General features: G+C 38.5%; 1 protein-coding gene across 1 annotated transcript in view; it reads right to left on the reverse strand.

Moving 5' to 3' along the window:
* Positions 1–25,060, reverse strand: part of LOC149796742 (guanylate cyclase soluble subunit beta-1-like) — a 50,358-nt gene that overhangs the window by 9,313 nt on the left and 15,985 nt on the right. The gene's annotated exons all lie outside the window — the stretch shown is intronic.

Consider the following 25,060-nt stretch of genomic DNA (forward strand, 5'->3'; position numbering starts at 1 on the left):
CTAATGGCATTTTCCATGTGTTTTGATGATAGTAAATAACACGCATAATGGCATTTGCTGTGTTTTGATGATAGACAGTAAATAACATGCCTAATAGCATTTGCTGTGTTTGGACAATAGACAACAAATAACATGCCTATGGCATTTGCCATGTGTTTTGATGCTAGACAGCAAATAACATGCCTAATGGCATTTGCTGTGTTTTGATGATAGACAGCAAATAACATGCCTAATGGTTGTGTTTTATTGTTTTAACAGATGGAATTCAAATTTTTTTTATTTGGTTTTGAGAAGATTCAATTTGGATTAACCTTACAAACCAAATTACATAAGATAGGTGACATCATAGCTGAAATCATTCCAGCTAGTCTTAGATGCATAAATTCCATGGAAAAATTAAATTAAAAGATGAATACAAACTGGATCATTAAATTTCTGATATCTCTATGGAAAACTATAAGAAACATATTTATAAATTAATGAAGAATATAAATAATCTTGACAGATATGTCTGCCAGTATCCAAATGGTGAATCCTAAATATTGTAGTGGAATTTAATTGCCTATACTATCCCAAGTCTTGCTTTCTTGGGTTCTAACTCTTTATATGGAGTGATACCATGTTGTATCTGGCTTAAGTCTGATGCTCTAGAATGTGACAGATTTTTGTATGGGATATCATTGTAATCCTGGGGTTTTTGTCACCAACTTGATCATTAACTGGCTCATTTTTGGGTTGTCTCATGGACTGCAGTCTGAGTCATCAGCTGGGTCATATTCAGGATCACTTACTATGTTGTAATCTGCATGGTCAACTGAGTTGTCTGTGGGATCACCAACTAGGTTGAATCTGCGACATCGACTGAGTCAGGTCACAAGTCATTGTCATTAGTCATCACTCCCTCAAAATCAACAGCAAGAGAAATAGGAGTCAAAATATGAGAAGAGAGATCATCAGTTGCTGTCTGTCTTCTTGCAAGGTCATGCTATCAAGATTCTCATGCTTCTGGAATAAGCCTTGTAGCACATATATTCTCATCAAAGAATGACCTAACCCCTATCCTTTTGAGATTTCCTGGATTTACCTTTTCCTATTTGGCAAACTATGGTCAAATGTGCTTGCTCCAGCTTGGTAGTTTTTACTGCTACACTCATGAGAGATGTCTTCACACCACATTGAATTGTACTATGCCATTGCAACAATTTGATATGATTCTTCATTATAGTCACATTACAAACAGGGCATGCATGAATGGTTTATTCACACAGGTATTCACTTGATTGTCATTACTAACAGGGCATGCATGAATGGTTTATTCATACAGGGTGAGGTATTCACATATCATGAGTGAAGGAGAATGAGCCTCATCCTATCACACATTTATGCACACAGAGTGTAATCTTATTATTTTGGTTTTCAGGCAATAAAGCTCCATATGGCAGTGCTTAATTTTGGGATGAATGGGAATGAAAACCACAAACAAATTCATCTGATACAGTCTGTATCCCACTAAGAGACTGTGGGGATTAATACTCCACTCAAGATGCCACCAGTTTTGTGCATACTTGCTCCTCAGCACACCTGTTTATAGATGAGTGGGAATCAGCTCACTCACTTGCCTTTTGCTTGTCGGAGAGTGGAAAGGTGGAAATGTACTGAACTAGAAGCTCCAGCCATCAGGTGGAACATAACCTAAAATGCCAAGATATACTATCAGCCAAATCCTGCCCTGGTATTTTAGAAAAGGGGAACTCCCTTATGCCATTTCTGAGTTAGCCACAATCTTAATTAGAGTCATGCATAAGGATAAAATCTTCCTACATCAGAATTTTGAAATTTGTGTGCAAGTGTACATAAAGGGTCAAATAAACAACAAATGGAAGGTCAAAGTGAATTGTGTTCATTCTTGTTAGGTTATGGATAGCTTAATTTAGAATGGTGCTTTAAGGATCATGGTCGGTTATAATCATGATTATATTGAAATGAGTTTCCAAACCAAATTGGAAGCCCCATTATAAAGAAGCATTTGGTTAGTAGCCCAAAAAACTGCTGTTAGGACAGCAGGTTTAAGGAACTGTGGCTGTTGTCCTTTTCCCAGCATTCTGCCATAGTCTGAGCTTCTTCAGGCTGCTGATCTGGGAATGACTCAAACCCATCAATCCCTGTAAGTTATTTTGACTCCACCAAAGTCAACAATAGACATTGTTCAAAAGCATTGCAGTAGTAGAGAGGATGGGTACTCCAAACTGCCATTGCTGTGGTCTTGGTTACAGGGACCTCTAAGCCAAGTAATTGAAATCACTAGCAATGTCCTAAGTCCAGTAGTCTTTGTCTGAATGGATCATTTTCCTCCTCCTCCTCCTCCACTGCTTCTTCTTCAATTTCCTGTCTCCTTTTCCTGAGGTTGATTTTCATTGTTTGATGGAACCTCAGTACTGACGGTTGTGCTTGGAAACTGTACAGTAGTGACAATTGTCTGCATTTTCTTGGTAGATCTTATTACCAAATGTGGCATTCTGGAGGTGGGTGGAGTGCTACTCATCAATTCGATGGGCTGGCTACGGCTGTGGGTTCCTGTATTAGGATGTAGTCACAGCCACAGTTGTAGAGTGGTCTGTTGTCCATAATTGGGCTTCTTTACTCCTCTCTTGCAGTTTTTTGTTCTTGCTCATCTTTGCCTGCTCTCAACTCACCGAAGTGTCATTTCCGTCGACTGGCACATTAGTTTCGTCCCACACAAGAGCTGCGTGTTTGAATCCAGCCCTCAGGTTCCAGCTAGTAGTTAGTGCCTTACTCAGAGCCATAATGGCCCGTAGTGCTAGGGTCAGAATAATTGCAGTGGCTGGCAGCCAGGATGGCACTGTGCCACGAATTTACATACTGCTTACTTTCATCACTGATAGATGTGTGTATGATATCTCCGCTGAGACTCGCCATTGCAACCATTGCTAACTGTGTTTGCATCCACAGTTGGCCCGTATATATTTACCCAACAGGCGGAATCACGTGACCAAGCATAAGACGCTATATGTCGCTACAAAACTCTTAAACGTTTAAAATCAAAACTTGGCTTCAACGAAATGAAAATTACTAAGAGTTTTTTAATTACACAACCCATTCCTCCATAATTATATGCATCACATGAACACGAATATACAAAAGAAAATAAATCATGTAAAGCACCGTGAAATGAAAGCAAAACACAATATTAAATAATCACAAAAGAATTAAAGCTCAGTTGAAGAAATTCATTATTTCACAGTACTTCCTTCCAGCCATCATGACACTTGCTCACTGTTCCAGATTAGAAAAATTCAACATAGAATTCATCCAACTTCTTGGGTAATTTCCTCTGTCTCCAAGGTCACTCATCATCGGCTGTTCTCGACTCAGCAAACTCCTTCATGAATCGGCAATAATACCAAGCATCATCCATCGAAGATCAGAAGTTCTGTATGCGATGTAGGGAATTCTCAATGACGGCGGATACTTTTTCTGGATCTACATGTATCACATTCTTCGACACAATATGTCCCAAGTATTTTATCTCTTTTGTAAACAAACGACACTTCTTGGGCTTGATCTTCAAACCAGATAACATCAACCTGTCAAATACCTGTCGAAGATGACCCATCGCCTCTTCGAAGTGTGTCCAAAGATTACTATGTAGTCGAGGTACAACAAACATCTGCCATTGGAGCCCCGCCAGAACTGTCTAAAACAGTAAGGTCCCGGTGCATTACAGAGCATGAGGGGCATAACATTGAACTCGTATAAAGCTTGTCCTGTTGCGAATGCCATCTTCAACCGATCATCTGGCTCTGTTTCTACCTGCCACTAACCACTCATTAGGTCTAAGGTCGAGACCCAAGTTACTCCTGAAAACGAATCAAGCGACTAGTCGATCCACGGCAGAGGTTATGCGTCTTTTGCAGTCACTGCGTTCAAGGCACGGTAGTCGACACAAAACCTCGTTGTACCATCCTGTTCCTTTAATAAAACCACTGGCGACGACCATGGACCGGAAGTTGGTGAAATTATCTATTTCTCCAACATGACATTCTTGCCTGGCATCACTCTGAACCCTTCTTGGTAAGGGGTAGTTTTATTAGATTCGAGCTCCCCGTTTCAATTTTATGTCGCGCATTCTAAGTCCTTCCAAGATAAGGATCTGATACAACAAATAGTGGCTGATAGTTGCAGAGAAACCTAGCCACCTTTGGAGAGTGATTTTTTCATGCCTGAGCCAGTTCTGCTAAATGAGACGGTACTCGAAACAGAGACTCCCTATTTTGGAGACAACGAACGGTCTCATTTCCCTCCAAGTCGTTGACTTCTTCGACTAAGACAGCAATGCTTGTCCCACCATAGAGTGTCTGATTATGTTCGTGGTTTTATTCAGCATCTGTACTGTCAATTTCTCTTCCCCAGCTCTGAGAAGCATCTTGAGACAAAGATGTCTTAGCGCTCTCCAAATTTCTGATGCTTCTCTTCCATTCCAATTTCAGGCACTGCTGAAGGCTACAGCTGGTCAAATGTTCCTGGAGAACTCAATTTGTTCATCGCTGTGCATCCTACTTGTCCTTTAAACGTACATGGTAACTTTTTCTTGACGACAGAAAGGCAATCCTCTTTAACATCGAGTCAACACGAGTTAATCTTGAGAAAATCCAATCAAAGAAATCTCTCCGCTGAGATTTCAGCAACCATCATTTTATGTTGCCCACGAACCCCATGTAAGCTTATTTCAAAGGGTCGCTTCCCATCGATCGACGTAGGTCTACCATCTGCGAGACTGACAGCTATCTGTACCGCATCATTAATTATAGAGGATCTCGCCTGTTGTACTTTTAAATGCATGTCAGAATCATCCAGGGCACCAATAAACTGCTCCCTTGCGAGCATGTTGAACAAAATATGACTCATCTCTGGGTAGGCTAAAGTTGTAAGCAGTTCAGCGTAAAACTTCTTCTCAGGTAGTGTCAACAATTGATGTGCTTGACCTCTCAGTGCAACCGGTGCCAGATTAAGCTTGTGCGGTGCCTGTAGAATATATTATAAACGGGTCCCTCAATTTATTTTTAAAAAACAACATGCATATTTTAACTTGCATGGTAAAGTAATTGTAATTTTTCATTTGCTATACAGCCAGATAATACGACAGATATGTCTGACATTTCAGTAATAGTATTATTTACATGTAGGTAATTGATAGCTTGAAAGCATTTAGTGCGGGGCCCTTGAAAGTGCGGGGCCCGTAGCATATGCTACATTTTCTACTAGGATAATCCGGCATTGAGTGCAACACCTAACTACGGTTTGTTTTCTGCTTCTGTCAAATAATTCTAGGGTTGAACACATCTCGAATTGAACGAATAAAATCTATCATGGGTGTAGTCCTGTCGTACAACATTGGAGTTATGACTTGCCTCTACAAGGTTCTCCGCAGAAGATCAGTCGACGCACTGATTCCTTCTGCAGCTGCTCACTTACTCTCAGACCTATATCTGTCTCTGAATGCTACCAGCACTGCATTCCTTGTTGATGTGGTATCAGCTATCTTCTTGATCTTCGGTAAATCCGAGGGTGTCGACATAGTCTGTTCACTAAAGTGAATGTTTCATATGGGAGCGATTCCTTCTCTCGACTACGCCGTTGTCACCCTGCTTTTACCGTGCTCCTATCCATCGTCCCCTTCCTTGCAGTTAGCCTTTTCTCTCCAAATCCCGGTATTCCTTTGTTAAACGCCGAATCTCATCGTCGAAACGAATTACTATATATATTCATTACGATTTGCGTACGTTAAAGTAAATGACAAAGTAGTCATGTGATCAATTTGTTCCCATAGAAAGTTTCAAATATGTACTTTCAAATACTGGTGTACAATTACACGAGAACATAAGTAGAACGAAAACATGACACGTTACACATGACATATATATTCACTAAATTTCATTGTAAATCTGAAAAAGTTACCATGCAAGAAAATATAACAATAATCAATTTTAACTTAGAGGAATTCTGAAGTTTGACAATGCATTTGTCAAAAAAGGGAATGGACTGATGCTCTACTGAACGTAATAATTTCCCAGAAGTTTAATATAGGATCATTTCTTCGTTTAGACTATCGAGTGTTGAAACCACCTCTAATATTTATCAACGCCAATAATGTTTTCAAAATAGCTGCTGTGGTACACATACTGGATGTCAGGTTGGCATCGTTTTAATTTAGGACAAAGCAGATATCTTCTATAAGACTTTTGATGGAAACCCCATCTTGATATGATCACCCATTAAGATGCAGTAGACACCATCAGAAATCTTTTAGTAAAAATCCAATGTTGAATGAACACCCTATCAGGGGAAGTATCGATAACAAGATTTTCAAAACTGGCCGCTATGACGGCCATTTTGTATGTCCGAGCAGCAATAATTATCACTTAGGACCAACTAGAATGAACGTTAATGAAAAGTTTCATGGCATTCCTCAAGATGCTTAGGAGAGGTAATGATAGTAATTTTGTGCTAACGAACGACGACAGACGAAAGACGATAGACAACAGATCATCCCCTACGCTCCTCTGGTATGTGACCAGTGCAGCTACAATTTTTTTTTTAAATAACCAAATGCCAGAGTTAACGGAAAATCACAGCTGACCGACTGATCGTTTTGTTTTACCCCTCTGATGTCTTATCACAAACAAGAAAGAGTTCCTATGAGGGACTGCCGCTATTTTTGCAGGAATTTAAGATAAGACCATTTCTTCTTTTTAATCGCCGAGTGTTGAAACCATCTCCGATATTCTGCCGTTATTACAAGATTCTCAAATTAACTGATGTAGTGGATATATTAGATATGAGATTGACATCATTTTCATTCAGGTCAAAGAAGACATTAATACAAGTCTTTTGATGAAAACCCCATGACATAATGACCATCCATTCAGGGAGAGTAGTGACAATAACATTTTGAGGACAGTCGTCATGGCAACAATATTGGCTGTACGCATAGCACTATTTTGATCTAGGACCATCCACGTTTCATAAGATGGCTGTTTTTTAAACCCATATGTTGTTTAATTCAGTATTCGCCTGAAATGATTGCAGCTCAATAGGGTTTACTCCGAGAAAGAAGGCACTCGTAATCTGGCGGCAGAACTTAGAGGTAGATTCTAAGGAAAGACAAAGCTTCGAAAAGATCGGTAAATTATTTGCTCGATTTTTGCAGAATATTATGGCATTCAAATTGTAGTATGTACACTTAATTACTAGGATCGTTTAGTATTTAGAATTACCTTTGAAGTATTACATTTACACGCGTATTTGAGAAATGGGCTTGAGCCTTACGTAGAGAATTATGTAGATTGTTAGCTCGTGGTCAGAATTAATTTTGTAATTCGCTATTTGGTATCTGCAAATGGAATACACTCCAGCCCAGTTGATCTATGTTGTGGTGTTCCACAGGGGTCTGTTCTTGGACCTGTTCTCTTCATTCTGTACACTCAGTTTCTCTCAAGTGTCATAGATCATCATCCAGTGTCTCACCAATTGTACGCTGATGACACCCAAATATACATATCTAGCCACCCAACTGAAGCTGATGCTACCATCCAAGGTGTAGAGAGGTGCATTTCTGATATGAAATCATGGATGACATGTGACAAGCTGCCGATGAATGATGATAAAACTGAGGCAATTCTGATTACAACATAAAGACGTTCTCATTCACATCCTTTACCTCAAACAATAAATATCAGCAACACCAACATTAAATTCACACAATCAGTACGAAACCTAGGTGTTACTCTGGACAGTACTCTCACACTGCACCAACATGTCATGAAATATGAAAGGCTGCATATCTTGAGCTGCGATGCATCTTGAGCTTGAGCTGAAATGCATCAACTCAATTTGCAAATATCTTTCAGCTGATGCCACTAAAACACTTGTGTGTTCATTAGTACTTTCAAGACTGGACTATTGTAACTCAGTTCTGTCTGGTTCATCTCAATATATGCTCCAGAAACTTTAAAAAGTTCAAAACACAGCTGCTCGGATCATACTTAGAGTACCACGATCAGAGCACACCTCCCCACTGCTCTGTATCCTACACTGGCTATCCATTCGATCCAGAATCAAACACAAAATTTGTTCTCTGTGCTACGTTTCACTGTCGGACTCTAGTCCAACATACCTATCCGATCTCACCCATGTGTACACACCAGCAAGATACTTACGCTCCTCTTCTGACAATCGTATACTCATTATTCCCACTATGAAAACAAAGTCATATGGACAGCGTTCTTTTGCATACCAGGGCCCAGCAACGTGGAATGAATTGCCCACTGAACTTAGACACAAAGACACAGTGATCACTTTCAAGAGGACTCTCAAAACTCACTTATTTCGACTGCAAGAACAAACTTAAAGACCTAATAATGTTTCCTACCTGAAATATTATCAGCATGTTTTTTATTTTTTAATGTTTTTCTAATTTCATGGTGTTTGTTTTTGTAATAATATTATTATATGTTGTTTTTTTTAAATCTTATATGTGTTGTCTAATGTTGTAAAGCGCTTAGCACTTCTAAAGATTAGGCGCTATACAAAGTCCTCATTATTATTATTATTATTATGACGTTTGTTTCACCATGCAAGAACGTATGGGTATCTCGATGTGAACGAATGCGTGAACAAAGAGTGTGTGATTTGGATTTTTAACGAAGCTGTAACAATTATTCAGTCATATCGCTATGATGTCTGCTGTGTGGCAGTTTATAATGATGCCAAGCACTGGGGCATCATGTCGCAGACATGTAGCATGATGTCCCACCCAGTCTGACCAGTCCTAACACTCACCTCGTAATGCTGAGCGCCAAGCGAGGCAGCTGTTAGTACCATTTTTTAAGTCTTTGGTATGACTCGGCCGGGGATCGAACCCACGAACTCTCGCATCCAAGGCGGACGCTATAAGCACTAGGCCACCGGAGCGGTCGTGAACAAAGACATTTAACAGCCGTTATCTGATGATAGGCTGTGTGTAGTGTGAGTTAAGAGGGCTAAGGACAAAGGTTATTCTGTCCACGTGTTTTCACAGGAAGCTTTTTAGGGAACAGAGAACTTCCGATTCCATTGAACCCCATGTCTTCAGGAGTTATAGACGGAATTGAGACTGCAGCCGAGACAGTCGAAGTCAACAGAAGAGTAGTCACGGGAGAGTGTATGTGTGTGCGATTTGGATTTTCAACTTAGCTTTAACAATTTTTCAGTCATATCGCTACGATGTCTGCAGTGTGACCGTTTATAGTGATGTCTAGCACTGGGGCATCATGCCGCAGCCATGTAGCATGATGTCCCACGCTATCACATTATCCTGACACCAAGCCGACCAGTCCTAACACTAACCTCTTAATACTGAGCACCAAGCGAGGCAGCTGTTAGTACCATTTTTGTAAGTCTTTAGTATGACTCAACCGGGGATCGAAGCCACGACCTCCCGCATCCGAGGCGGACGCTCTAACCACTAGACCACCGGAACGGTCATGTCGTGGGAGAAAAAGTGAAGGAGGAGGAGTCTAGAGAAAGTCAAGGAGGAGGACGAGAAGGAATTTGGAGAAAGGTCGGGGAGGAAGTGGAGAAGGAATTGGGGATAGGAGAGAGAAAGGATACAACAGATGAGTAGAAATACAAGGACAGGTGGAAATCAATCTCACTGCTAATCAAGTGATGCAATGGGCTTACAAAAGGGTCAAGCGGAAGGAGTGTAATTGGAAAGATGAGTCATTTAATTATTGAATTGTTAGTAAATTGTCATTCATTGAATTTCAACCTTTTTGTATATTTAACCATCTAACCGTCGGCATTGCTGACTGGGGGTCTGAAGCTTTACATCAATCTTTCACTAAATTTAACTTCCAACAAAACAGAGCCTGTGTGGGACTTCTTTAATAGTTTAAGTAAAAGATTTGGAGCACCCCACCCCAACCATATACTTCGTCACATCTGGCAAAAACACTAAGCTCTTATTCAAAAGTAACAAGTCATTCGTGTAATTGACATCTGAAAATTGTATTTCAATGTGGTACCTTGATTGGTCCTCTTTTTTTAACTCCTGTTCTTTTATATAAATTAATTATTTTTAATCTTTTTCTAAAAAATAAGATTAAAATACTAACTGGCTAGTTTTGAAGTCAATGTTATACAAACCAATCTCCTTGACTGGTTTGCAGCCAGTGGTATATAAGCCAGTCTCCTGAAGTTCCAAGCCAGAGTTTCTGTCAAATATGTTGATAATTGTTATCACTGAAGAAAATGAAATACTTTGTGAGGACTGCCTGTGTGAAACTCCATAAGTAGATATTGATTATAAACTAAATTTTAACAACCACATATCTAAGATCTGTACAAATGGGGAAGCCAGTACAACGTATTGCCATGTCTCACTAATTATTTCTTGGTTAATACTAAGTTAATGCTCTACGAGTACTTTATTAGGTCAAATTTAATTACTGACCTTTAAATGACATTTCTGTACCAAACAAAATTCTTAAAAAATGGAGACAAAATTACAGTGTAAGGCACTGTAGTTGGATTTTGATGATTTTGATTTCTATGATTAAATCTCTGTTAAGGAAAGCTAATCTTTTTGTGTATGCGTGCGCGCGCGCGCGCGTGTGTGTGTTGGATTGTAATGTATCTTTCTAAAATTTTAAGTCATATCGCTACGACGTCTCCAGAATCTGTAAGAACGTGCCCAACGAGTTAAGAACAATGCAGCATTTTGAAGAATACATCTGACTAATCCGGACATGGTAAGGGACGTTAAATAAAACGAAAAAAGAACATTTATACTATCATCTGCCATCATCATTGTGTATATCAAGTTTGTTTTAAATCATGCTTAGTTACTGTTTATTTAATTTTTAGAACCCACATTCCTGTTGTCATGTGTTGATTTTTCTAAAATGTTGTATTTCTTGTCTAAATTTTCATACGCCATATGTCATGTAATGTTTACATTATTATTAGTACTATAATGTGTGTATATATATATATATATATATATATATATATATATATATATATATATATATATATATATATATATATATATATATATATATAAAGTTTGTCTTTGAATCTGTTGTAGAGGGCCGTCAGAAATAAAAGTGACCGACACTAAAAAACTAAATCCAGCAGTGTGGAATCGACTGGAACCGGAATATGCCATTTACGTCACATCAGATACGTTTCGAGCATGTACGAGACAGAATATCTTAGATCGGAATGCTGGCAGGAAAATTTATTGTTATCTCACTGATAAGGGCATAATAACGGCTGCCATTACTCGTGGTGGCATACCGATCGAAGATAATTTGTCTAATACTCTCTTGAATAGTATGAGTTGTATATTACTTTAGATTAGACCATGCAGAACCTAACCTTTTTTCCCCAGTCGAACACTTTTTTGCAATATTTATTTTCGGTCTGCTTCTGGATTATTTCGTCTGCTGCCGACGGTTTCGCTGGATTCTAATTGTATTCGACAACCAGTCTGTACTCTCCAAGCGATTTTAAACAAGAGTCCTTAGAAGTGATAGGCCTTTACTAAGCAAAGTTCATTTCCCAGGAATACAAAGTAAGGCTATTGCTTCCTTTAACTGGCGATTGTTTGAACCTTCACCGATATTCTTCAGTGATAACAAGATTAGGTGCTGTAGCACATCATTAAGTCTTTTTGTTAAAAATCCCTTATCGTAATGATCATCCATTGAGTGGGAGTAGTGACAACAAGATTTTGAAGACAGTCTTCGTGGCAGCCATACTGACTGTACACTTGGCATCATTTTCATTACGGTCAACTATGTCTCATAATTAGACTATCATTGAAAACCCCATTTGTTGATATAGCCATCCATTTGGAGAGGAGTAGGGATAGAAAATGTTTAAAGATATGACTTTCCATTCAAGAGGGAGTACCAATAACTAGATTTTCAAGATGGTTACTGTGGCGGCCATACTGGACGTCAGATCGGGACCATTTCCATTTGAGTATAACTGAGCCTAATAAGAACTCTTCTGGTCAAAATGTCAAAATCAAAGTGTCAAAATGCCATCCTGTTCCAGCAGAGTCATGATAACAATTTCAAGATGGCTGCAATGCGGCCATATTGGATGACAGATCGGTATCCTTTTATTTAGGACCATGTAGACATGTAGGAAGTCCTTCAGTGAAAACCCATTGTTGATATGACTATCAATGTAGAAGGAGCAGCGACCCAAATTTTCAAGATGGCTGTCATGGTGACCTTATTAGACGTCTGATCGGTACCAGTTTCATTCAGAAGCAACTAGACATCATAAGAAGCTTTTTGATGGAACATCGTGTTGATATACCATCCATTCAGGAGGAGTAGCAATAACAAGATTTTCAGAATGGCCTCTGTAGCGACCATACTGGATGTGCAAGCAGCGCCTTTATTATTTAGGTCCAGCTGGACCATTGGATGAACGTGCGGGCAATGTTTCAAGGCAATCCTCCAAGCAGCTCAGGAGGAGTAGCGATAAGAAACATGTGCTAACCGACAGACGGACTGACGGACGGGCGACGATAAAAGACCATCCCAAACGTTTATTCTGGTTCATAACCAGTAGAGCTAACAACAAAAAGCAGAAGGAATATTAACATAAACGCACAAATCGGCCATTTCATTTATTAATTTATTATTTCTAACCCAGGAGTTCCCAAGGGGGCCCTATTACCAGGGTTTTCAGGGTAAACAACGAGCCCGCTCGCTGTCGTTTTCCGATTCCTGTAAAAAGTCCATTTTCTGATCAATATACTGCAGAGAAGGTAAACTCTAAATAGTCACCATCTAGTATTTGCAATGTCTAGTTTATATTTCTTAAATATGTTTGAAGAAAATAAAGAGGTATACAGTTGTAACTGTGATGTACATGGGTTCGAGCTTAGAGATAAAACTCTCTAAGTTAACGAATTTTACTGAATTATTCACCGAAGACGAGGAACTAACTGCATGACTCATGCTGTCTAAATAATAGACTCGCCCATCCAAATACAGCCGCAGTCATAGTGAAGGAATTCTCGAATCTGAATTGCGAACAAGATGTCAGTTTTAGGGACCCTCAGGCTACATTCAGATTAGAAATGATATAACAACTTTGTGTGCAATTTTTTTTTTAATATCCTTGAGACCCTTCTTTATTTAAACCTATGAAGACTACAGAATTATCATTGGGTTGGAGGTTGGTCAATACTGTTGGTTTTTATGGAAATATCCTAGGTCAGATACTGTCAATGGGGGTGGGGTGGAGATTTGAACAAAAAGTAAGAAACTTTACTACGAAAACAGTACTATGTACAAATTAGCCATTCTAAAAATAGAAAGTGCACATATCCGTATATCACATATAAAATATAGAGCAACATTACATTGCAGTACGCCTAATAGGACCTAAAAATGAAGAATACAATAGGATTATGGTCACATAATAACTTATGTTGTATTTAGACTACATTTCAGACATCAGGCACTAGAAGCTGAAGAAAATATGGAATTGAAAAAATGGAAAAGTAAAACATTAGTCAGCAAAAATCACTTTTTCAAACATAGACAAGGACTGAAATAATTGAGAGCCCCGCAATTGTTGGGCGATTATTTCAACGGTAATTTACATATATCACTGACTGGTGGAAAATCGGGTATCTGATTAAAAACATCATCTATTGGCTCATACCTTATCATGACAAAAATACTATATTTATTTAGTCTAATGAACTCGAATATTAATAGTTGTTTATACACTTAACTTTCGTCATCTAATATGATTATTTATTTTAATTTCAACCATTTTTTTGCCTTGACGTAGAAGACCAATGAAATTTGACTACACGCTTCATAACTTATCAAGGACCCGCTACCGCACCAATATTATTCATTAGTTATCTCAGTACAATAGGCCAAATTTAGCATTTAACGATAAAAATACCAATAACTGGAAATGTAAAGAACCTTATCGCCAGAAAACAGCTAAAGAATCACAATCTGTCGACTTTAATTTCATTTTATTAAATCATGGAATATAGTTAGCAGTTGCGTGTATTAAATAATACCCGATTTATCTCTGTAATAAAATCTATGTTACGCTCAAGAAAATTTGTTTAATTCAGTAACTGTCTGATTGGTTCAATGTTCTGTATATGTATTGTCCGATTGGTTGATGTTTCTGTGTATTTATTGTCTGATTGGTTCATTTTTCTTTGCATTTATATATTAGGTTATGTACCTAAAAAAGTGACATTTCAGGGGTGTAATCATGAATGTCGTTCATGGGGGCGGGGCTAAAACAAGTGGGCAAAGAGTCTCTTGGACGTAGTCCCTAGTAGAGGTCCAGAGGACAAAGTCAAAGGGGGCTCCTGTATTTTTAGCGTTTACATGGCATAATTTTAACGATGTAACTGTAAAGAAAAATTGATATTGGTAAAGTTCAGTTATTTCACATCCAATTTTTTTATATTTTTATTTTTAGGGATGGGTGGGTGATGCGCGCCAGTTCCACCCACACATCCGCCCCGTATATTTTAGAAACGAATTAAAATAATATTTGAACGAGATTGAAAATACGAAAATACTCAACTATTCCTCTAGCAGAACACGATCATTAAGGTGAATTAAACGTAGGAAATCACTCAACGATTCTTCTAGCTGGCACGATTAATAAGGCGAAACTGAAGGTACAACAACTCAACTATCCTTCAAGTGAAACTGAGGCTATTAAAACACTCAAGTGTTCCTCTAGCTGGGACGATCAATAAAGTGAAACTGAAGGTACAAAAACCCTCAGCTGTTCCTCCAGCTGACACGATCAATAAGGTGAAGGTGAAACTGAAGGTACTATAACACTCAACTATTCCCCTAGCTGGCATGACAAATATAGTGAAATTGAAGGTACGTAAACACTCAGCTTTTCCTCTAACTGATACGACCAATAAGGTGAAATTGAAGGTACGAAAGCACTCAATTATTCCCCTAGCTGGCACGATTAGTAAAGATCATATTGATGGTACGAAAACACTGGCACGATCAGTAAGATGAAACTGATGGTACAAAAACAGTGGCTAGATCAGTAAGATGAAATTGAAATTAAGTAAACACTAAACTATTTCTTCTTGCTGACATTATTAATAAGATAAAACTGATGGTACGAAAACACTGGCACGATCAGTAAGATGAAACTGATGGTACGAAAATATTGGCACTACCAGTAAGATGAAACTGATGGTACGAAAACACTGGTACGATCAGTAAGATGAAACTGATGGTACAAAAACACTGGCACCATCTGTAAGATGAAATTAAAATTAAGTAAACACTAAACTATTCCTTATGCTGACATTATTAATAAGGTGAAACTGATGGTACGAAAACACTGGCACGACCAGTAAGATGAAACTGAAGGTACGAAAACACTGGCACTACCAGTAAGATGAAACTGATGGTACGAAAACACTGGCACGATCAGTAAGATGAAACTGATGGTACGAAAACACTGGCACGATCAGTAAGATGAAAATGATGGTACGAAAACATTGGCACTACCAGTAAGATGATACTGATGGTACGAAAACACTGGCACGATCAGTAAGATGAAACTGATGGTACGAAAACACTGGCACGACCAGTAAGATGAAACTGATGGTACGAAAACACTGGCACTACCAGTAAGATGAAACTGATGGTACGAAAACACTGGCACTACCAGTAAGATGAAACTGATGGTATGAAAATACTGGAACGACCAGTAAGATGAAACTGATGGTACAAAAACACTGGCACGATCAGTAAGATGAAACTGTTGGTACGAAAACATTGGCAAGATCAGTAAGATGAAACTGATGGTACGAAAACACTGGCACGATCAGTAAGATGAAACTGATGGTACGAAAACACTGGCGCGATCAGTAAGATGAAATTGATGGTACGAAAACACTGGCGCGATCAGTAAGATGAAATTGAAATTAAGTAAATACTAAACTATTCCTCTTGCTGACATGATTAATAAGGTGAAACTGAGGCTACGAAACATTCAGCTATTTTTCTAGCTGACACATTTAGTATGGTGAAGACGATATAGGGACATTATTCATATGACGTCGATGTATGGATATTCTTCATGTAACGACGATGTAGGGACATTCTTCATATAACGATGATGCATGGATATTCTTCATCTAACGACGATATAGAGTCATTCTTCATGCAACGACATTGTCTGAACGTTCATCACATAACGACGATGTAGGGACATTCTTCATATAACGACGATGTATGGACATTCTTCATGTCATGACGTTATCAGAAAATCCTTCAAGTAACGACAATGTAGAGACGTTCTTCATAAAACGATGATGGAGGGACATTCTTCATGTCATGGTGTATTAGATATAACGACGATGTATGGATAGTCTTCATGTAACAACGATGTAGAGACATGTTTCCTATAACGACGATGTAGAGATCTTCAGATAACGACGATGTAGGGACATTCTTCAGATAACGATGATGTACGGACATTCTTCATGTATAACTATGTAGGTACATTGTTCATGTCACGACGTTATAGAAATATCCTTCATGTAACGACGATGTAGAGGTATTCTTCATCTAACGACGATGTAGGGTTATTCTTCATGTAACGACGATGTATGGATATTTTTCATGTAATGACAATATTGGGTCATTCTTCATGTAACAACGGTATGGGACATTCATGTAACGACCATGCAGGGAAAATTTTCATGTACCGACCATGTAGGGACATTCTTGATATAACGACGATGTATTGACATTCTTCATGTAAGGACGTTGTAGCGACAATCTTCATTTAATATCAATGTAGGTACATTCTTCATTGTAAAGACGATGTAGGGATATTTTTCATGTAACTTCTATGTAGGTACATGTTTCATGTAACGACGAAGTAGAGATATTAATTATGTAACGACGAAATGGGATATTCTACATATAACGATGATATGGTACATTCTTCATGTAACGACGATGTAAGGACATTCTTCACGTAACGACGATGTAAGGTCATTCTTCATGAAACGACAATGTGAGGACATTCTTCACGTAACGACAATGTAAGGACATTCCTCACGTAACGACGATGTAAGGTCATTCTTTATGTAACAACGATGTAATGACATTCTTCCCGTAATGACGATGTAAGGACATTCTTCACGTAATGACAATGTAAGGACATTCTTCATGTAACGACGATGTAAGAACATTCTTTATGTAGCAATGATGTATAGATATTCTTCATGTAACGACGATGTATGGATATTCTTTATGAAACGACGATGTAGGGACATGCTTCATGTATCAACGATGTATAGATATTGTTATAAGCGAGGGGTATTTGCTTGACCGAGCGGTGTCAAACCCTGGCGCGATTCCGCTAGAAGTCATAGGTTTACCCCAAATTTCCAAAGACTTCCATTCAACTTCAGTTGTAAAGTAGAAAGCTCAATGTATCCATTATATGCATAAATTTTACTCCAATCAATGCAAGACCACAGATCTCCAACTTTCAAACTGTCTATCAACCGCACATCTGTATGGTTTCTCTTCATCAGCTTTCCGTGCCGTCAGCAGTTCACGCCATAGAAGCTATACAACTTCCCCAAATACAGGAACTATTTTTACTACGCCACCTTAGGCCAGTCGAATAATGTTTTCGGGCCAAATTTCGCCTGTAAAATTGCATCATATTTGCCACCATGCCGACATAAACGGTATCTGCAGAGTCCCTTCTTGTTTATTCCATTGTGTACTTTACCAGTCTCCTACCGAAAATACTGCCACTGCAGTCACACCATCAATGTACACCACTAAATTTTAATAGGGACTATGGAACGACAGGGACACTCATGCGATTATGACCTGAATTCACCAAAAGTAAACCATGGCATCATGGAAACTCACTAACACTTCACTCCTCCTTGACGTTTGCTCCTAGTAACTGGCTAATTACTTCAGACTAAGGAATATTTCCATCGGACCGAGTTTCAATAATCAAAATAGAAATCACAAAAAATTAAGAATGCCTTAAAACGGGGCGCTATAACAGTATGCGCATACTCCAAATTTATTACAATATTCTTCATGTAACGACGATGTGTGGATATTCTTCACGTAACGATGATGTGTGGACATACTTCATGTAAGGACAATGTATGGATATGCTTCATGTAACGACGATGTATGGACATTCTTCATGTAACGACGATGTAAGGACATTCTTCATGTCACGATGATGTATAGATATTCAATTAAGAAATCTGCTCTCTTCACTCATCATTCAGAAAATTAGAAATATGTTGATGAAAAACTTAACCGCAATTCCTGGAAACTTATGTAAATTAATCATGGCAATGACTGAAAACCGATCTAAATGATCAACGATAATGTCTGGAAATTGATCTAAGTTATCTACGGCAATGCTTGGAAACTGATCTACGTTATTCATGGCAATGTTTATAAACTGATCTAAATTATGCACGGCAATGCATGGAAACTGATTTACATCATCCATGGCAATGTTTATACACTGATCTAAATCATCCATGGCAATGCATGGAAACTGATTTACATTATCCATGGCAATCTTTTGAAACTTATCTACCTGATCAACGGCAATATCTGGAAACTGATCTAAATCATCCACGGCAATGCATGAAAACGGATCTAAATCATCCACGGCAATGCAGGTAAACTGATCTAAATCATCCATGGCAATGCACGAAAACTGATCTAAAATCATCCACGGCAATGCCTGGAAAGTGATCTAAATCATCCACGGCAATGCCTGGAAAGTGATCTAAATCATCCACGGCAATGCCTGGAAAGTGATTTAAGTGCAACACTTACCCAAGTGTTACGGACAGAGGGACGGAGAGAGGAAGGAATCGGACAGTATTATACGCGTTTTCTACCACTGTGCTAGCAGGAACATAGGAGATTACCCTTTCACCCACTCAGCATAATCAGCTTAGTTTTCATTCCGATGAAACACAGACTAGCAAAAATTATTGTAAAATTTGTTGGTATAATAACAGAAAGTTATTCGATTATTATGCACCGTAATAACCGACACAGATATTCGTCAGTAGGTCTCAAATGAGTTCACTGACGTATATATTCGTCAGTTGGTCTCAACTGAATTTACTGACACAGATATTCGTCAGTTGGTCTCAACTGAGTTTACTGACACATATATTCGTCAGTTGGTCTCAACCAAGAACTGACCCAGCTTACTGAAGATTTTATATAAGTTCAGTTAAGCAAAGAAATTTCATCAAATGCCGTAACACTCACTGGTATTTAAATAGGTATTTTCCTTACCCGTGTTGGTTGAAATTGGTTGTTTTTGCATGTATTCCTAATTTTTAATCAAGTATTTGTATCAAATTATTTCCAGGTCACTATCCAACCACTTTTAAACTAATTAATTCTAAATATGCCACCGGTCTTATTTATAACTCAAAGTTATGAAACGTTAGTTCCCTTCAGAGAACGAGGACTGAATTTAGGTGTGTGGATGAATCGGTACTGTCAAATCAGCGGATTTATAATCTTGTAATATCAGGGGTAAATCGTCATTTTCAAGTCATGCATGTAACTGAAATTGCGCCAAACGACACAAAGGCAAGGAACGAGGATGATATTTGTTCTTAGAAAGTAAAAGAACTATGAAAATAAAAAAGAACGATTCAGCTAGCCTAACTGTGAGATACGAATTGTGTTTTGATAATTCTTTGTCTGGAAAATCGAACATTATAAAAATAACAAAGCGAAATTCCAGTTTGGTATTTGTACAACACCGTTTGGACCTTCTAAAAAAGGCGGTATAACAGTCTCACGTATAGACAATATGCAATTGCCTGTATTTATTAAAATAATAATCCTATTTTCAAATGTCTGTTTCCTTCCAAGTCCTCTCGTTGTCTCTAAAGTCTAATCTTGGTTTTCATATTTATGCATAGGAACCACTTCGCCACAAAATTATTTACAGTCAAAGTTAAAATGGTCTAAACAATCAATGTCTGACGCTGCCATATTATCGAATCACTGGCTAGCAATCAACACCAATTCGCAAAGCGTACTAATGCTATCATGTCTACATCGAACTGTTACGGACACTAAATCCAAATTTTGTTCAAAAGACAGGCTCAGCTCTCATGCATGTAGGATTAAGAGAATGGACTTAATCATAAATAAAACAGAAATCTTCGTTTTTCATAATTATTATCAATCAGCATAAAGAATAGTATGTGTGTAGCAGGAGCGTATATTTTATAATTTTATATTCATGTTTTAATTAGGCAGAAGTGGGTATTTTATTATTTTATGTAATTAATATCACTGGACAACAAATTTTTACAAAAGTCATGTTACTGAAATAAAATTAGTCAATTCTTATCAATTTTTATGTGCTGAACACGAATATGACAGTCAAATTGCAAAATTGGCTCTAGTTTTTTTGTAATCTGCAAGAAATTAATGTTTACATAACGAAATGCATTCCAATAGTAAAAGGTCAACTGTAATAGCCTACCTATAAAAAATCAAGTCATTGACTACATCTTAGATTTCTTCGCCTGTCTCTTGTACAGCTGTTCGGGAGCATCTCTGAGGAGTGTCCAGCAGTAGTCAGCCAGCATTGTAGTGGACCATTTTCCCTGGTATCTTTGTTCCATTGTTGCGATATCTTGATGAAAACGTTCGCCGTGTTCATCACTAACAATACCACAGTTGCTAGGAAAGAAATCCAAATGGGAATGAAGGAAGTGAATCTTTAGAGACATATTGCAGCCAAGTTTCTTATACTTCATCAACATGTCTTCTACTAGTTCCTTATAGTTTTCTGCCCTAACATTTCCGAGGAAGTTTGTAGAAACTAGGCGAAAAGCATTCCATGCTTGTTTCGCGTCACCTTCCAGCAAGTTGTTGAACCGGTCATCTTTGAAAAGCTCTCGAATCTGAGGACCCACAAAAACTCCCTCTTTAATCTTTGCTTCGCTGAGTCGAGGGAATTTTTCATGCAGGTATCGGAATGCTGGCAAAGTCCGGTCAATGGCTTTCACGAAGTTCTTCATCAAACCTAGTTTGATGTGAAGGGGTGGTAGCAAGATTTTCTGAGCCTCAACCAGAGCTGGGTGTTGGATATTCTTCTCTCCAATGGCTACATTCTGCCTGTGAGTCCATTCCTTCCTCATGTAGTGCATTTCCCTTGCTCGGCTATCCCACTCGCATAAGAAACACATGTATTTTGTATATCCTTGCTGCAGTCCCATTAAAAGGGCAACTACCTTCAAATCACCACAGAGGTGCCAGCTGTACTTGTTATACTCAATGGAATTCAGTAGCTGCCTTAAGTTATCGTATGTCTCTTTCATGTGGACAGCATACGCTACTGGAATAGATGGAAGAATGTTTCCATTGTGCAAAAGCACAGCCTTGAGACTCAGTTTCGAAGAGTCCACAAATAGTCTCCATTCTTGTGGGTCATGAGTGATTTTTAAAGCATTCATGAGGCCCTCAATATCGGAACAGAATATCAGATTACTTTCCTTTCTGAAGAAAGGCTCCAATTGCTGGTGGCGCTTTCGATATGCAGTAATTGTGACATCTTCTTCTAGAAGATTCCATTGTTGGAGTCTTGATCCTAGCAATTCTGCCTTGTTCTTTGATAAGTCCAAATCACGAATCAGGTCATTTAGTTCTTCCCGTGTTATTCTGTGTGGGGTTGATGATGCACCACAGTGAAAATCTGGATCACTGCATGCTGATGGACCAGGAGAAGAACAGGTCGACTCACCTTTGTCTTCGTCAGATGAATCAAGAGAATATTCTGCTGGAGGTTCTGGAATAGGAAGTCCCTCACCATGTGGAACTGGTCTCAATGCAGACGGAATGTTTGGGTAGACTATTCTCGACTTCTTTCGCTTCGTTATTCCGCCGGAAAGAGGAGGAACCAAGCAGAAGTAACAGTCATTTAGGTGGTTGCTTGGCTCTCTCCACACCATTGGGACTGCAAACGGCATTGATGACCTTTTGCAATTCAACCACTGTGAAAGCTGTGTTGTACATGTAGCACAGCATATATGCGGAGCCCAAGGCTTGTCTTGGTCACCAACCTTGCATCCGAAGTAAAGATGATATGCCTTCTTCACTTGAGAATTGATACTTTTCTTCTGGTTGGCAAATGTCACTTCCCCACAAATATAGCAAAAATTGTCCGCGGTATTAACACACTTTCGAGGCATTACTGTTCTTTATTGTACGTAAATGGATAAAATAATAAGTTTTATGTAACAGTAGCTTGAACTGTCTCGCACAACGTCTAAAATATTTTAAATGCTGAACCTATCTGATTGGGCTTTATATAGTACACTGCTTACGTCAGCTTCAGCAGCCGCCTGGCATTAGTATAATAGGCCTACACATGTATAGTACACTGCTGACGTCAACTTACTTCAGCAGCCGCATGGCATTAGTATTGCATTGCATCAGAAAATGATGCAATCAACTGTGGATGATGTGAGCATGATGGTATTATGCAATGTTACATCATTATTCCGGATGTTGCTGCAGTCCTACTGGAGAAATTTACACAGTGAAACATAGAAAATGAGGTATATGAATATCTTCAAAACGAGAGCCAATACAAATTTTTCACGGTTATATTCGTGTTCGGCACACCAAAATACTACAGATTAGGGCCTTTTCAAGTCAGTAATGATTTCACTGTTGACCAGTGTATTCATTGATGAGTGAAGTAAAGTCATCAGTTGCAATTACTGTTATTCTTATTTTGCACATATTTAGCCAGTTAGGCAACCTTAAACCAGGATTACCTGTTCGAGTTTTGTTCACTCTGAGCAATGAAGCTACCCTGATTACTGTCCATGCTGAGTTGTTCTATTGTATGACAAGTGGTAAGTAACTTTGATTAGTTAGTTTGCTACTTGTCTGCATAAACAACATGGCATGAACAGCATATTAGTGACGGTCATTCCATTGGAGCTTCTGAAGGGTGCTGGTCATGGGATTGCAGTAAGAAAAGTGCCTGATGATTCTTTTGCTTCAAGGAAAATTTGACTTACTGTTGTTGTTGTTGTTGTTGTAGGGTTTAACGCCATTTTTCAGCACAAGATAGGCTATACATGGCGGCCAGTATAAATGGTGGAGGAAGAACCTGGGAAAACTCCGGAAAGAACCACAAACCCTCGAGAAGCTACTGACAAGCCTTCTCACGTACCCACAATGGCCGACGATATCGACCAAATACTTTGAGAATGAAAACCCTTATAATGAATGCGTAATAAGACCGTTGTTTGCACATTCCACTTTCAGTGAATTGCAAATTTTGTAGAAATCGGCTAAATTCTGACTTAATTATCAATTCAATCTTTTTTTTTAAATTCCATTTCTGAGAGATTATAAGATGCCTGTTCAATTGAGATCAATGGGAATTTCTATCCACGGAATTTAATTATAGAATCAATTTGTAGGGAGAGACAGGTTTAGAAGCTATTCAGACATTACTAAGATTTATGGGGTTACATTGACTTTTTGTGAGATTGAATGGTTAAGATATATTCCCTAATACATTTCTTAAGAGCACGGATTCGGCAAACAGAAATATTCTCAGACTGACTGGTTTGTTCTGATAAAAAATATAAAATTTAAGAAATTATGAGCTTTTCTGCTATAACTAAGTGGATTACTGCTGTAATTAAATGGATTACGCTTGTAAATCCAGCGTATCAAGTGCTTAATCCAGACAGTTGAAGTACCATAAGAGCGTCATCAGTTTGGTGATGGCATCCAAGGATCCAAGAAACCTGCCACCATAATCACAGGTAGGAAGAATACAAAAGAGAAAGGTGTTCATGGAACACGCATGTTCCACCACAGTGCCTTGAATGACCCAAACTCCATAGCTAACCAGGGTTCGTCAGATAAATGGATGTGCAAAAGGAAAAGATAACACTATATGCCATGTTACTGTCGTAATGGGACACATATATTTCAGATACAAAATTATGTTTGGCTTGTAATTGTTTCAGGATTATCTTATGTTCGATACAGCGTATGAACATTTTGACACTAGAGAGGACACTGAAAGACTTTGAACAGTTTAAAACTAGAGAGGACACTGACAGATAATGAACAGTTGGACACTAGAGAGGATACTGACAGAAGATGAACAGTTTGACATTAGAAAGGACACTAACAGACTTTGAACAGTCTGACACTAGAGAGGATACTGACAGACTTTGAACAGTTTGACATAAAAAAGAACACTGACAGACGATGAACAGTTTGACACTAGAGAGAACACAGACTATGAACAGTTTGAAACTAGAGACTATGATGTCAGACTTTGAACAGTTTGACACTAGAGATGATACTGACAGACGATGAACAGTTTGACACTAGAGATGATATTGATAGACTTTGAACAGTTTGAAACTAGAGAGGACACTGACAGACGATGAACAGTTTGACACTAGACAGGACACTGACAGACCATGAACAGTTTGACACTAGGGACGATACTGTCAGACTTTGAACAGTGCGACACTAGAGAGGATACTGACAGACGATGAACAGTTTGACACTAGAGAGGACACTGACAGACGATGAACAGTTTGACACTAGAGAGGACACTGACAGACGATGAACAGTTTGACACTAGAGAGGACACTGACAGACGATGAATAGTTTGACACTAGAGAGGATACTAACAGTCTATCAATAGTTTGACACAAGAAAATTGGTATGGAATTTCAGTTTTTTGCTCAGCTATTTTAAGCACATGGTTCTGATAGTATACAGAGTCCCAGTCACAAACCGATTGAAAGACGTGTAAGAGCATGTTATCATATGTCTTACTATCGATTTGTCACAAAACCATTTCTGTACCAAAATATATTATGACTGCCAATAGAGAAATGAACAAA

Source organism: Sinohyriopsis cumingii, chromosome 6 (assembly GCF_028554795.1).
Source record: "Sinohyriopsis cumingii isolate HCF-2022 chromosome 6, ASM2855479v2, whole genome shotgun sequence".
Classification (NCBI taxonomy): Eukaryota; Metazoa; Mollusca; class Bivalvia; order Unionida; family Unionidae; genus Sinohyriopsis; species Sinohyriopsis cumingii.